We start from the raw sequence: 16,318 nt of genomic DNA, 5'->3' as shown, positions 1-16,318 counted from the left end.
GTATTTTGGCCTGCGCACGTGTATATGATAGGCAATTAATGCCAAGCACAACTGTGATTTCTGTTTATGTGACCTGGCAGACCCAAAACAACTGACTGGACAATCTGATCGCTCTCAGCCAGCTGTCATTTACCTACAGTTGTGTCTGAGTCATGTCTGTTTCCCTGCCAGTCAGTGTTTCAGACGGGCCACTCAACTCGCTTCTGCAGCCAAACCTGAGAGAGACCGTTTCTCAACATGTTTTTTACACTGCCCTTTAGGAATAAACTGGTAAGACTTTGTAACGTTTATCAGTATCATTAACAAACACAAATCTGCACTGAAGGAAAATCTGTGGAATTCTGAAAACTAGTTTTAAAAATTGATACCTGCAAGCAATATGAAATTTAAAAATAATAACAAAAACAAAACAAATGTTCAATGTTCAGCATTTGTGGTGTAACATTAACAGAAAGCCCTTTTTACCCATTCATAGAAAATAGATTCAGCTTAATAATTGACCCAAAATACAATATTTTATTAAGTAACAAAGCTGCATAAATTGCCTTTTTGGAAACTAAGAAAAATTATACACACACGTGCATGTACATAAAAGTTTTATGTATATACATCATATATTTCTTATAAAATATTCTAAGAAATATGTATATACATAGTATTTCTTATAATGTGCTATATATACAGTGGGTACGGAAAGTATTCAGACCCCCTTAAATTTTTCACTCTTTGTTATATTGCAGCCATTTGCTAAAATCATTTAAGTTAATTTTTTTCCTCATTAATGTACACACAGCACCCCATATTGACAGAAAAACACAGAATTGTTGACATTTTTGCAGATTTATCAAAAAAGAAAAACTGAAATATCACATGGTCCTAAGTATTAATGCAGGGAACCACTCGTTATAAATCTCCTAATTGTGATATTTTCAGAAATAGAAGTCGTTTTTTTTCATCTGAAACGTGCTGCGATATATATTCCAAAGCCACTCATATAATGCAGAAACACTCAAGCAAGCAAAACGCGCTACGCGTGCAGGTATTTGTACTGGTGCGGAATGAGAGGGACAAGTAGTACAGCGCATTTCACACAGGCTGATAGATTCACTTTCGCCAGAAAGTCGTATGCCCAAGGTTAAAAATAAAAGACGTTTATAGTGAATGCCCCTATAAATGGGTGTGGTATCGGCGTTTGGTATCGGGGCATTTTAACGAGTACGAGTATAGGAGCTCATATTAAAATATATTATTAAAAACTTTTTATGTCTACTATTTAAACATGAAATATAAACAAAAATATTTCTTATTATTATTATTATTTTACTACAACTACTACCACCACTGCACAACAGATAAGTCTAAATAAATTGGTAACTGAAATTAAACAAATGCTGGTAATAGAATTTAACATTACACTGAAACCATAACATTACATATTCGACTCCTTTAGGGATAGTTATTACAGTGTTAGCTTTAGTTTTAGAATGAAGTGGCCACTGTGTGCCGAAATCAGTAGCTAATACAAAATAAAGACACACCATTGTTGTGAACTCAAACTATCACAACCACAATCCATCCCCTCCTCCTCCTCCTTCCAGCAGAATAAAACTGCAGCAATCTCTCCCTCTCGCTCTTATCTAAAGGGCTTCCCCGTTGCATGTGTCTTCTGAGAGGCCTTCCAGTAGCGAGCTGATAAGCGTTTTTAAACATCTGAACACGCTCATCTATTAAACTCGAGAACAAACCTCAGATAGTGCCGTGGACCCGCCGTATTATTACTAACACGTCTGGCTCTTCGCAAACTGGCTATCTGTGGGATTCAAGCCGAATGCTGTGGAGAATTTGTATGCAAAAGCCGTCGGACTCTCGACAATGTCTTGTAAAGGCTCTGGAGGCGTTAAAAGAAAAGGGGCTGGTCATTTTCCCTCATACAAAAGCACTGTTTTAAGGCACAGATACCTGTTACCAGTTTGCTATGACAGTAATCGATGCAGTTGACCTTGAACTATCACATTTAAGCAGACAGCGATACACACTTGACGGTCTTCTTAGCCCCCTAGTGTAAGACACACAGAAGGACAGGTAATGTGACCACCTGAAAGAAGTTTCGCAGCCTCGTGAATATTGAAACAAAGAGGATGTGTTTCCAGCAGGGAATAAATAATGAATGTATAAGGAGGAGGGGAAAGAGGGAACGAAGGTGGTTGTGGTGTGAGCGAGTGCACGTCAAAACTGAGCCGACACTGCTCTCCTGTGGTGGACGTCTAGAATGCAGCGTGACGCTTTACAGAGCGCCGTTCATTTCAGTGGCAGACAAACAGATGCAAGGCCATCGATCTGTTTGTCAATTACCCTCTGAATCGTTATCTGCGCGGCACATCTGGAACAAACACCATTAATATTATCTGTGTCTGGTCCTCTCGGAAAACCGCATCCGACAGCTACTGGGTTATATGAACATTTGTGATTTTATTTTTTTGAATCGTACTACAAGGACCATACAGAAAATACATTTTAAGACGCATTTTAAAAATGCTTAATGTCTGTATAATTTTGTTTAATAACTGTCACTCATGGCCTAAACAGAAATTTAAAAAAAAAAAGTTTAAATGTTAAATCTTTGTTTAAATAGCCACATTCAGACACCTTATAGAAAAAGCATTGCTTACTTTTTTTTTATTATTGTAATAGTTCTATAATTATAAAAAGGTGAGAAAGAGATGGTTCTTTAAAGAAACTTTGACTGAATGGTACTTTCTGGAACCAAAAATGGTTCTTCTATGGCATCGCTGTGAAGAACCTTTTAAGCACCTTTATTTTTAAGAGTGCAGTCTAAAGTTTGGTCACACCAACTCATTATTTATTTATTTTTTTTACTATTTACCCCTTTTTGTTTGAATAATAATTCATCAAAACTATGAAATGAATGACATAGACAAAAACATACTTTTTTATATTTTACACCGTCATATATTTTAGATTATTTAAAGCTGGGCAAGTTTTTTTTTCTCCATTATTCAGATTTGCATTTAAAATATTTTTTTTAATTATTTATTTTAAAATTATTTATTTATTAAATTATTTTTTATTTACACAATTCTTAAATTCTATAAAATGTAGTTTAAATATTGTCACGCAAGGTATGTATAGAAACTAAAAATTAAAATGTTTGAAAAACAACATTCAGAGACCTTAAAGAAAAAGCTTCCCATTCAATTACAAATAGAATGCATTGAGTTCTGTGTAATGTGTTGAAGCTTCCTTATCATGTTAAATTAAAATAAAATTTAATTTAAAAATTTAATAAAAATTTCTTTAGATTTTAACACCAATTTAAGTAAAAAAAATTTACAATTTTTTACATTTTTTAAAAATGTAAAAAAAAGAAAATCCCCAGTATATCCCAGTCATACCACCTCCACATCTGAAACTCTGATGCTGCGATTTAATTTAAAAAAAATAATGATTAAATAAATAAAAATATGAATAATAATATAATTATTTGTAATAAACATTACAAGTTAACATGTTTTTGGAGGTAATATGTATTCATCTATATAATATAGCCTATTCAAAACTAATTTAAGTAATTAAAGCTCAACTGGTAAAATCATGATAAACAAATGCATACAAATACACAATATAATACAATATTATTTATTACACAACAGTTAAAAGATGAGTTTACCATTACTATGTTAATGTTGCTAAAGGCGGACAAGTCTATGGATACGCCTGCAGTTCTGGATGAGAACAGCAGGTGGCGCACTGCTATATCAGGCTCGAGTAGAACTACTGACAGCATTCGAATGCATAAAACCCGGCCAGTAGGAGAAAGGAACAACGTCCTGAGCCAGAGATCATAAAAAGGAGTCGTGCTTTCCGACAAGTACTGGGTCAACAATTTGTTGCTTTTAAAGCGACTCACATAAATACTATTTCATTAGAATAAAAAGTTACACTTCAGAGCAGAAAGAATGATACTCCACTTTCAGCTTTTGAGTGAACGCTCTCAAAGCGAGCAGATACTAAAATGACATCTGGGACGCAGCCAGAGCCTGAAACCCGCCAACGAAGAAAGACTGATAGAAACAATTAGACTCAATCTCCTCACCAATCCACCAGAGGTCTATTTCACCCGCTGGAAATAAAGGCCATCAGATCATCTCTGGCAAAAGAAGCAACTAGAAACAAAGAATAAAGGTGACATTTAAGACAGGTTTGTTGCGTTGGGAGGATGATGATGTACCGCAGCGAAGAAGCTCAGTTTTAGCGTCCCAGCGAGAAGCCCGGATTATCCTGTCGGAACAAAACACATCCAGATCCCTCAGTTCCCGTTCGCCGCTTTGATCTCCACTAAGCCGTTATGTCCATGTGAGATGATGTCCTCATCCACTTCCAGAGGTGACAAAGATCACCTGCAGAATTTACAGAGAGAGAGCGCGAGATACTAATATTTACAGAAGTGCAGGTGTTAATATTTGCCGCCATTAATTCTGCTTCAGACGGAGCGGCTTTGAGCAGACGCAGGCCTTGCCCTGGGCTCAGGCCTCTTTCAAGAGGGCCGCGCTGTGTTTGGACAGCACTAATCCTGTGATAAAGAGCAGTCAGGGAGAAAAAAAGAGGAAGCTTTGTTACCGTTATAATAGTGATCAGTTAACTAGACATGTACATATTGTGAAGAAAATGTAAATTGCCCATGCAAAAGTAGTGTTGTGAGTGATTACTAAGATTGCTAAGATGTTCTGTAATGTCAAAAAAATTATATAAAAATAATCATTATTTAATCAGAATAAATAAATGATAATAATGTTTGTGTGTCTTCTTTTTTATTTTTGCCTTGTTTTACAGACAAATTGCATGATTATCTACTAATACTAAGATAAAATAAGTATAACTCAGGACTATATTAAGATGTATAATATAATGGGGTTTTTTTGTTCTTCCTTATTCAAGCATAAACCTTGCTAGATATTATTACATTAGTGGTTGCAAGAAGAAGAAAAAAGCTAAATAAGAAAAAATGACAGTTTAATATTTGGAATTAGAGGTTTGTTCAAAATCATTAAAACAAGATACATTTATTAAGACTCATTTTCAAAGAATATATTTTTATTTAAGCCAATTTAATTCAGGATATATATATTATTTTGAATATAATATAATATAATAGCCTTAACATTGCCATATATTATTAGATTTATGCTTACAACAACAACAAAAATTTCCACTTTGTTCAAATTCATAAACCTAAATACAAGTTGCAATCATAACAGAAATTACATCATCATAAATTCTAAATATTCTTATAGTTCATAGCGAGGCGTTTTCCAAACCCAAGACTCGATTTCCTGCATGAAAGATGATTTTCTGTCAGATGTCATTTTTAGTCTGGTGCTAAATTAAATCTAGGTTTGAGAAACGCTCCCTTTGGAGCTGAATCAGTACTTAAGACGGACAAGACCGACAGAGCTTGTCATCTCGTTTCTCTCAAGGCATCGTGTGACGTGCCGTCAGTGAAAGTCAAACGATAACCCGTTACCACAACAGTGCGGGTCAAAGGTCACCGACAGGACCCTCAGCTCTCCTCTCGCACAAACACGTAGATTTTCTCATTGGTGGCGCCGCCTGAGGCGCAGTGGAAGCGGTAATATTTCTATGGCTCCTCTCTGCTGTTTTACGCCCGCAGCAGACGCAGCAGAGTCTCTCCACCGCCCTGATGACGGCCATAAAATCAGCTGCCATAAAAATTGATTTGAAGCGAAAGAAAGAAAATGGAGACATACTCCAAAATAATTATACACATGAACGCTTAAACGCCACCGCGGTGACGCTGCGTGAGTTATGGCACATATTTACCCACGACGCACCACTGTGACAGAGTACACAAATTTTTAAAGCCTTTGTTATTGCGTTCATCTGTCTTCATGTTCCAAGATCACTTTAATTCTCCTGCTTTTCTGACACAAAGTTTGCGACGTGTTGGTTGTGTGCGATGTTTGTGGTTGTGATGTGTGTAGAGTTTGCTGTGATGACTCTATCCACAGGGGCTCGCAGTGAGGACCACACTGCTCACAGTCAGTAAAGCCCATATACTTCACTAACCAACAACACTTCAGAGGGGATTTGCTCACTTTGCTAGAATACAATACAATACAATACAATTTTATTTATATAGCACAGTTTAAAAACAACCGGAGTTGACCAAAGTGCTTTACAACACTATACCAACAATAGGCAAATTGCAAAATTACACATTAAATATACACAGAATATACACAAGCTGTAAAATGTGTGGCGTTCCTGAGAACAAAGTCAAAGACAATTTGTCATGGGATATCGAACGCCAACGAAAATAAATAGGTCTTTAATTATAGGTCTTTAACATAAATGGATATGAATCTGCTACACAAAGAAAAAAGTGGGAGAAAATGAAAGAAGAAGGCTGTGATCGTAAACCTGCACTAAGATAATCCATCCATAATATCCATTTATGTAATATTTGTCTACAATATCATGAAATTAATTGAAACTAGAGAGATACTCCTTAAATATAGTTATTTGTCTTGACCTTTTTAAAGCATATGTCTAACTATATTTAGTGATTCTTTATACATAAAATATTTAAATAGCATGAATAGCAAAATAACAAAAAAATATAGAGATATCTAAAATATTTTTTAATTAGAAATTAAGAAGAATGTTAAATAGAATTATATATTACAAATTCTAACTTTATAATATCTAAATACAATATCTATCTATCTATCTGTCTGTCTGTCTGTCTGTCTGTCTGTCTATCATCTGTCTATCTATCTATCTATCTATCTGTCTGTCCGTCTGTCTGTCTGTCTGTCATCTGTCTATACACCCACATTTTGATCTTATTTTAATAATTTTTTTTAATCTGCATATATTACAATAAAAAAATACAGTTTAAGCTCTCAAATTAATTTATACAGTCCATTTAAAAACAATAGTTGCTGACCAAAAGCGCTTTTCAACAGCATTATCAAAATTAAATAAATCTCTTCTATAAAAATGTGTATAATCACACATTATATCACAATATAAACTAGTCAAAAGCTAAAGAATGAACATGTTATTTATCAAATTGCTGTAATAAAAGCAATAAGCCGCACGTGGCTTTGCATTACAGAGGTTTTATCATGGTTAAAGAGGTATTAGATATCCACATCATGTCTAAAAGCTGGTAAAATCATTTTGCTTATTTTTTTTTTTTTAAATGACGTTGAATTAACTACACTCTGGAAGACTGTATTTCTCCTCTTCTCTTTCACTTCTCCTGTAGAATTAGTCTGTTTTCTCCACTCCCTGTTTCTCTTTTTCCCTCACTCGCTTCCTTTCTTCAGATCAAATGTAATGCGCTTCATCACTCATTTGATTCGGCCTCTATGTGACCCTGCGAAGAGTTCAGCTAAACCAGAGCATGTCCTTGATCCCACTACCTTCACTCATTTATCAGTCTCTACGATTCCTCATTCAGTCACACTCACACTCCTTTTTGTCTTTCTATCCCTCCATAACCCACTTTTTAGGTTTCTATTTGTATCCATCACACGTATACACAAAAAGCAGGCAGAAACACATTCTTTTTCACACATTCGTTACACGTCTTCATTAAGTATACAAGATTATTTTTTATGTAATAATGATCACAATAAAATCATAATTATTATTTTATAATCATGCCGAATTGGTCGAAAACTGTGGGAATGTAGCCTATGAAAAGTTATGTGGTAAAATATATTTTCCTGAAAGAGGTTCGAGTTGTTTTATTGTAAAAAAAAAAAAAAAAACCCAAGCATGAAATCTTGGGAAGTTTTTCACAAATCATTCAGCCCTTTAAAGATTTTGCTAAATAAATATAGAAAAATGTAAAGAAATAATAATAATAATAATAATCTGATTAAATTATATTTTAATTATATTGCAATTTCTGTACTATTTTAATTTTATTCATTATTTTACTATTTATTTATTTTTATTATTTATTTAATATAATGCAGCCTTATTCTTAAACCTGTTGACTTCCATTATGTGTGCAAAAATGTCTTCTGTGCTCCACAAATACAGAAACTCACACAGGTTTTCTGGTTAGTAAATGATGACAGAATTTTGATTTTGGGTGAACTGTCCCTTTAACAAGAGGTGAATGCTTTACTTCATGTATGTCATTAGTAGTCCCTGCCTTCACTATCATCCAATCAGGAGCCAGAGAGGCTCATTAAGCCCCTCCCTTTATATTTATTTTCTAGCCCAAAAAAAAATAGTATTTCTTTTGTTTGTCTCTTCCCTGATTTACCTCTTTATTTGGAGTTATCAGTGTCCATCTCAATGGCTCTGGTTACCCTCTTTTTTCCCCCCAACATAAATGGTCAGATAAAACAGATTTAACAGGTGCTATATAGAGTAAAGACGTCTTCCCTCCTCACTTCCTGTCATGGTTTCATAAATCTAAGACGAACCCTGTCTGGTATGTGCATTCATCCCAGCAGCACCTGTACTAACAAGAGGTGAATGCTTTACTTCATGTATGTCATTAGTAGTCCCTGCCTTCACTATTATCCAATCAGGAGCCAGAGAGGCTCATTAAGCCCCTCCCTTTATATTTATTTTCTAGCCCAAAAAAAAATAGTATTTCTTTTGTTTGTCTCTTCCCTGATTTACCTCTTTATTTGGAGTTATCAGTGTCCATCTCAATGGCTCTGGTTACCCTCTTTTTTCCCCCCAACATAAATGGTCAGATAAAACAGATTTAACAGGTGCTATATAGAGTAAAGACGTCTTTCCTCCTCACTTCCTGTCATGGTTTCATAAATCTAAGACGAACCCTGTCTGGTATGTGCATTCATCCCAGCAGCACCTGTACCTCTGCTCTTATCCTGCCATCTCTGTCCTGTGTCCATCTCTCTTGTGTTATCTCGCCCCTCTCCATTCATCCCGCTGGATGGATGCCTCTACAATAGAGAAGGGGTAGAGGCGCGGTTCATAGGGGATTGTCTGGTGTCATCGGGACAATAACGACCCCTTCACCTCGATGATGAATGATTGGCGGTTTACTCAGAGATTTGTAGGGGGCGGGAGAACAAGGTGCGACGGAGGCCACGGCTGGACGAGGCGCTAACGGATAGACTTTCTGTCTCCGCCTGGGACGAGACCTGTCCCGCAAACACCTGAGGCCAAAGCTCACATTCCTAAAGGGCCGATGAAAGATGAACGCGGGGGAAACGGGATGCTAATGAGTCCTGCCACTTTGTTTTAGGAGTCCTGGCATGTGAGGAGAGACGGCTGACTGAAAACATGAACTCTGGCTCTTTCTTTTGGCTCTGCTGTTGGTAAACAATCATTTGTGTGAAGTTGAGCGAGAAGCTTCTGTCTCTCTTCATCAAGACTTCCTTGTTCTCATCCTGGCTGTTTATGATAACTCAGACTCTCTTTTTACCTCATTTACTCTCTTTCAACTTATGGTGAGAGGTGCTTGATGAATTTGATTTGCACTGGCCACAGGAAGTTGAATTAGAACGACAGGAAGAGGAATTAATGAAATGTAAATAAAGTGTTCATCTTGGCCCGCAAAAGTTAATTTACTAAATATGATGAAATATATAATCTAAAAACAAATTTATACAGGTGTCCTTTAAATATCTATCTATCTATCTATCTATCTATCTGTTATTTCTATTATTATAGCATTTATTAATATTTTGAATAATTTTATATTTTCAGTTTACCTTTTAATTTTAATTTTAATATTATTAGTACTTCAACTTAAAACTTTTTTCAGTTAGTTGTCATGGCAACATTTATTATTTTTTTTTTTTAATCTTCTATGTTTCTCCATCTAATTCAATTTTAATTAGGTTTGATTTTACCAAATTAAAAACTATTTTAGATCTAGATAGATCTGTTCATCTGTCCCTTCAAACTACAGGTTTGTTAAAAAATGTAATAAAATAAATAAATTCTAGCTTCGAAAAATGTACTGTTGTAAGATTTTCTATAAATCAATTCATTTCAATTCTACTTCCTTTCATTCATATTCAAACTGAAGTCGCACGTCGTGTTAATCACTGAATTATAATCACTGATTATAATATCTGAATTTCGCACAACCCTGACATGGCTAGTACATGCTACCCTCCTCTCACTGAGGTTTCTCCAACTAAAACACTAAATTTTTTATTATCTATCCAGTTTTCTTCTCTCCTTAAAAGATCAACTAGAACTGGTCTAGCTGGTGAACAGCTTTCTAATTACGCTGGTTGACCAAAGAGATTCTGCTGGTGGCGACACCAGTTAAAGTCATGCTGGAAAACACAACAAAAGCTGTTGGTCTGTTGAAAAGACCTGTTGGGTTGTTTTACTCATTCTTTGACCTAATCCCAATTCTAACTGCAGCTTTGAAGTCAGTGCTGGATTTTCAAAGTGAACATCAAGTCACGAACAAAAGTTGAACCCTCTCATGAGACTGTCCTGTGGGGAGAACAGATCAGCCTGGGCTTCAGATTCACAGCTGCAGGTGGAGGAACAGATGAAAGAAACGCTGTAAGACCAGAGTTCCTCTGCTTGGTCAGAAGGTTTCACCTCGACCGGATCTACATCTCAAACACACCACCTGCAGAAGTTAAAGTGTCATTTTGCTGCAGGCAGGAAATCAGTTTTAGTCCTCTGAGAAACTCGCTCACATGGCAATGACGCACCTGTTGCATTGCTTTGAGGTAAAGCAACTCCACACTATGTGACCAGAAGTTATTACTAAACATCTAAACTATATGTGTAAGGTTACTACATATATAAACATTAAACATTTTAGAATTACAATAATATTATAGGAATTTTAAAGTTACAAATGTACAAAAAATATTTTTTTTTTTTTACCACACATAATAAATCATGTAAATGATCAAATTATATTTGTGTGTGTGTGTGTGTGTGTGTATTCTCCACTACTAAAAGCACAAATAGAAACAAAGCTGCTTAATTAACAAATGAAAATGTATTAATCACCACTAGGGGTCGCAGAGATTTAAAAGGTGGCACAAAACATACAAGAATCAGCTCACTTATGCAGACACAGTTTATCAAATAACATTTGCACTCACCCATTACACAAACCTGCCACAACTACACAGAGCCATAGAGCCTCACATGTTTGAGGGTCTGTATAAACTGTCACCGGTTTGCTTGAGCGACTCATTGTTCAACACCAGACTCTTTTCCGCCATCTGCACAGAGGAGACGGCCACATTTCCCTCTTGGTCTTTCACTTAAGTGATTCCTCTCTCAGTAACACACAGACACACACAACTGATCCTCAGAAACTGGCGGCGCATCAGACACATGGGCATGATGAACATCGCTGACAGCGTCTGATCGCCGTTAGGGGCCTTCATTCTTCCAACGCAATCAGGGACGACACACAAATCAGATACTTCAAGAGGCCACCAATGAATCTTGATCTTCCTCTTCAGAGGACTTTTGTCATTTTTCACTAAAACTGTTCGCTCAGGAATCACAACACATGAAGCTCACACAACTCAAGATTATAAACTGACATGGTTTCTATGCATACTCTTTAAAAAAATGTTACAAGATTGCAGATTTTACTGTTCCTGAAGGACATCTGACAGAGCACGAAAATGCCAAGACCATGGGTTCGACAGCCTGGTAATGCACATATTCAGAAATGCCTAAAATATTTTTAAAAATGCTCTCCATTATTTATGTTTTTTAACAGTTTATTTTATTTATTATTTTATTTTTCAAAGTTTTGTATATTTATTATTCATATTTTTGCATTTATATTTCTGTTTTTATTGTATTAGCCAATTTAGGATACTTATTTTATTAATATTAATATTACATAAATTAAAAATAAACATGCGGATATCAGCTACTAACAGATAAAAATATGACATTGAATTGTTTTAAGAATTAAAATAGTATTTTACTATTAAGAATGTATTTTGTATATTTCTGCTTTTTGTTATTATTATTATTTCTATATTTTGTATCTATATTATTTATAATCAATTAAATATATTTTTAAAAATCCAGAAAAAAAATCAGATATCAGCTAATAACAGATAAAAATATGATGGATTATTTTAAGAATTAAAATAGCATTTTTTTTTTTCTATTAAGAATGCATTTTATATATTTTTTGAGTGTTTTTTGTTATTATTTATATATGAAACTGAATATTTATTGAATATAACATTTAATTATTTAATATTTAAAAATACTGGATGTTTAATTGGTTTGAACTATTTTAAGAATGAGATAATCATTAACTTAAAGGGATGGGCCTAAATTATGAAAAGAAAACATTTAAATCACTAGAAAATACTATAAACTGAGTATAAAATATAAATGATCGGCTTATGGCATTCAGTAATTTCAATACTGTGCACAATTTAATATCATACCCTGCACAAACTGATCAAATGTATACCTTCAATGCAAATTGTGCTCATTTAAATAAAACGATAATGGGCATTGAGCGTTATGGACATCACAAACTGGAAGGAACTTTATCAACAGAAAAAAATACTATGGTTTTTGGATGCTACTATATGCTAGAAAAAAAAACGTACCATGTAAATACTGTACCATGCTACGTACATGAATACAACACAAAAAAACACCCTGGTACCAACATTTTTTGGCAGTACCATGGTATTCTTGTAAGTAATCTGGGATACCAAGTAAATACCATGGTACATTTAAAAGTACCAGAGTATAACCATCTGTTACTCTAGCATCACTGCACAGCAGCACAGCCACGGTTCTTTGCAGTAAAGGCTGTATCAGAGAGTTACATTCACAAGACGATATTGGGAAAATCTGGTTTCAGATTTCTCTTTTCTCCATCTATTCTGCCCATCTTTCTGTCAGGCATACAGCCTTTCTCTCTCCCCCTCCGCTCTGTTTGTTCAGTGGTCCCTCTGTACCTCTCCGCCGTTGTCAGGGCTAATGTTCTCAAATGGAGGGAAATTAAAGCAGGGAAGCCATGCGTGTCGCACACTAACTCTTCCCCCTGCGGGCCTATTGGTTCGCAGCATGCATACTGATGAAGGCACACGGTTCAACATCTCCTTCACACCTCTGAGAGGAACCAGCTCGCTCTACACCGTCACACGCATGAAATATATATGCAGAACACAGAGAGACAATCTGAGTTATTGAGGTATACATATACACAAACACACATCAGTATATTCATATAGGACGTCTGCTGCACATAAAACGCCACCTACAACTTTAGGTCTGAATCTGATCTGAATGTCTGGGTTTCAAATTTGAATATAAACTTGGAAATAAAGGAAGTTTGAAGGTTTAAATACAAAAACAAATGAATTGCAAAAGGTCAGATGGTTTTTGCTTTCACAGGAGCACTACTGAACACACATATGCTTTCTATTTCTTGACCTTTCTCTCTTCTACCTTCTCAAACACTCGCATACAAACACAAAAACATACAGCACACCCAGACTGAATGTGGGGCTTCAGCGGGAGGCATGACAGTGTTGATTTGTAAGGTTTCCTGCTGCAGTGCTGTGAAGTTTGGGGACAAATCAATCTGATCCCTGCACAGACCTGTCTGCCTCTCCTACTGAAAAATGACCTCTCAGAACGGATCAACTGACATGGAGACAAGCTGTGTGTGTGTGTGTGTGTGTGTGTGTACAGACAGAGAGAGAGATGTAAGATGTGAGAATGTAAGATCTAAGCAAGCATGTGTGGGTGTTTGGGTGAGCAGATGTGTCAGAACTGCACAATTAATGATAACAAAAAAGAAATTCTGCCCCTGAACTCAGAGCACAAATAAACTGAACAGAACTCAAAAGTTGGACCATTTTACCTCGACATGCCATAGACTAAATACACGGCACTCATGGAGTGAGACGCTATAAAACAAAGAGAAGAGGCTCATCTGTATGTGTACATAGACCAACAACAATCTCTCTGTATTAATATGATTGATTATAAAGTGCCATTTAGCTTGGAAAAGGCACTGTATAAAAAATATTATTAACAAACAAAAAAATCTTGTAAACAGAATACAAGATCACATCCCGTTCAAATGGCCCTTAAAAACAGACTGTTTTAAAAAAATACTGCTGTTGTTGTTGCTCAAAGAAATGGATCTATAACAAAAATATTACAATATATATGACTACGCAATGCTTTCAACCGACACAATAATATAGTGCCTTTAAATTACTTTAATTTGCACATTTTCCCAGCAAAATATGTGATTTAATTCATCAGCAGTTCGCTTAATTTTAATGGATTGATACTAGCCATACTTAAAAATGACCATTTTTGCCCTCACTGTAAAAAAAGATTTTTTCAAAGTTAAAGTAAATAAAACAAGAAAATACAATTTCATCCTTTTTACTTCAAAATCAGCCGTTTCTTTGAAATTTAGTAGCAATTTCTGAATAAACATTTTTTCAAAGTTTTTTTTCACAAACCAATTTTCAAACCAATAAAGATGTTGAGTTTGAGAAGTGTCCTTGATTTACTCCTTTACATAACTCAAACACTTCAATAACCAGGTGACCTATACATTCTCAAACATCTCTGTATTAATAATCCATTTCTCATGCTGATCAACTCAAAACTAACAGACCTTCGACCCCTTTAGGCTCTGCGTGAGCTGTTCTTACTGCTAATCGCAAACTTTGCCATAAAACTTTTTTGACTAGTCACCCGCTCTGTTCCCCTCCAGCGGCCCATGGCCGACCCTGCGGCTACACTTGTCCTCTCGGGCCGCCGGGGTCGGCTGCGTTGCCCCGGAGTGGGTCCAGTCGTCCGCCTCCCTGGTGCTCGGGTAATGGACTGGCAGGAAACCGGCTTCCTCCGAGCGCTGGAGACACTGTAAAACGTTAATGGCTCACCGTGGGGATCCGCGGTTGAGCCGGGGCCCCCGAACCAACCCCATTATTCATTAGGCGAGAACGTTATTTATTGCCTCCCGGCACAAACACAACAAGCCAATTAATAATTAAGCATTTCTATCCGCCTCTGTACCAGTGTGCGCAGATGAGGAGGACAGGAGATATGAGCGCGAGCGTGAGATATGGGCGGCCGTGAGCAGCATAACTTCAGCACTATTAAGGAAAATGGCAGTTAAGACCCAACCGTTGTCTGGAGAGACTCGGAGCCAAATCCAAATGAAGCGAAGCGGAACCGCCGCTGTGGCTTTTGTCCAAAATCTAGCGCTCTAAATCCAGCCTCCTGTACATTTAGTAATGAATATCAATAAATAATGTCAATATAAATCTGATGAACAGGGCCGAATCTGAGTTTTCTTTTTTTTTTATATATATATACATACACTGTATATAAACTACAGGTCTTCTAATTAAAAGAAAAACAATACGTGCCCCCTGCACAGGCTTTGAATGGATGGAGAGAGTAATTTATCTCAGTTCGACCATCTCAGGAGTTCTGGATGCCCAGAATAAAACTACAAACATCTCTGCACAGGTTTTACAAGATAATTTACATGAAGTGAATTCACATGAAAATATAGATGCACATAGTTCACACTATGAGCAGGTCACATTGAAGGTCACACAACTAAGATGCATTAACATCCACAATTACATCCAAATGGTAATTAATCTACACAAAACGGAGCCTAAACCTCAAATTGCAGACTATTAATCATGTAATCACTTGGATTCAGTCAGGTTTACTGAATAGACCAATTATAGGTTTGTAAACATTCAGGATGCGCGCGCATCATGGTTGCAGAAAACCCGGGAGAGATAGCCTTTACGGCTAGAGAATTTCACGGATAGGGTACAAAATAGTTAGGTTTAAAAAGATTATAAATTATATTGATTAGATGTCATTTTCAGAATGTTCTCCGCATATTACAAGAGCTTGTCACCCATAAGCACTGACTGTTATTCAACGAAATTGACGTTAGAGAGTGCGATAGTCTTACAGAGCCGAAACAGGGATGACGTTTTTTTGTGGGCGGAGCCTATCTGGAGGCAGAAAATGACGGTTTTCAAGTAGCAGTCTATGTGACGTTAGAGCGTGGGATAGTCTTACAGATCCGAAACAGGGATGGCGTTTTTTGTGGGCGGAGCCTATCTGGAGGTAGAAAATGACGGTTTTCAAGCGGCAGTCTATGGAGCAATGGAATAAAAGAATTTTAAAAAAGGTAAATTTGATTTTATATTTCAAAATTCTGACTTTATTCTCGCAATTCCGAGACTATATCTCACAATTCTAATAAGGAAAAACAACTCGTCATTCTCTCTTTTCCCCT

General features: G+C 36.1%; 1 long non-coding RNA gene across 1 annotated transcript in view; it reads right to left on the bottom strand.

Moving 5' to 3' along the window:
* Positions 1–3,717: 3,717 nt before the first annotated feature.
* Positions 3,718–16,318, bottom strand: part of LOC107740621 (uncharacterized) — a 46,655-nt gene continuing 34,054 nt past the window's right edge. The window contains exon 3 of the long non-coding RNA XR_001640097.1: positions 3,718–4,418. This is a non-coding gene — a long non-coding RNA (uncharacterized LOC107740621). The remainder of the gene's footprint in view (positions 4,419–16,318) is intronic.

Source organism: Sinocyclocheilus rhinocerous, unplaced genomic scaffold (assembly GCF_001515625.1).
Source record: "Sinocyclocheilus rhinocerous isolate Xijiao unplaced genomic scaffold, SAMN03320098_v1.1 scaffold705, whole genome shotgun sequence".
NCBI lineage: Eukaryota > Metazoa > Chordata > Actinopteri > Cypriniformes > Cyprinidae > Sinocyclocheilus > Sinocyclocheilus rhinocerous.
This window is presented reverse-complemented; position numbering and strand designations above follow the sequence as displayed.